This window comes from Egretta garzetta, unplaced genomic scaffold (genome assembly GCF_000687185.1).
Source record: "Egretta garzetta isolate BGI_Z169 unplaced genomic scaffold, ASM68718v1 scaffold343, whole genome shotgun sequence".
NCBI lineage: Eukaryota > Metazoa > Chordata > Aves > Pelecaniformes > Ardeidae > Egretta > Egretta garzetta.
Window position 1 is genome coordinate 1,003,650 of NW_009259038.1, and position 888 is coordinate 1,004,537.

An 888-nucleotide genomic window follows, 5' to 3' on the forward strand; every position below is an offset into this window, starting at 1 on the left:
TGTTATTGCGCTAGGATACTACAAACAACAAATATTCCATCTGGCTTCAAAAGAAATTGGAAGTTTTCTATTCTGCACTGCTAACAAAATATTTTTCAGAAACAGATTGTAGTAGCATGGACTTTGCATCCTACTTAAGTGTACACTATTACAGCCTGTCCTACAACGGAGTGTAGCCAGCTCGAGAGAAGTGTTAACCCTAAGAGCCTAGTTTATATCCCAGCGCTTAGCTTCACCTAGCTGGACGCAGCACAAAGGTTACCGTCTACAGTATGTGTATATATATATCTCTATATATATATCTCGCTGCCCAGAAACACACACACACACACACACGCATTCGTACCTATAAAACTAAAGAAAAATCAGTACATACAATGTATAAAACGTATGAATGTGCTCAAAAATGCACAAAACCCGCTTTATTTTCATACTTCAGAAATGCTCAGTAATTTGTACGCATGGTTCTAACTACTGCTATCCCACCCACTTCATTAGACCAGGACTTGGACTCGGAGGAGGAGACGGGAAGAGATCCCACAGGGTGGAGAATTGCTCCTCTCGTTTCGTACTGCTGCTGTTAGAGCCAGCCAAACCAGAGAGCAGGACGCGGGCGGTGGTACGGCTCCGGGCGGAGAGGCTTCCTAACAGTGCTTCCTCCCACTCGTGTGCCAGCAGTGCACCCCAGAACTGTGATTCACGCTCTCCGATGGATTCAAGATTGTTAGCGAGTGTCTGAATGTCAAGCCACCAGATATGATCTCAATAATGAAACTCACAGTTTTCCGTGCAAAAGGAGTTGAATTGTCGAGACCAATCCCCAAGTACAGTATAAGCCTATAGGCAAGACACAGAATAGAAAGTAGCAGCATATTCATTGGGGAAAGA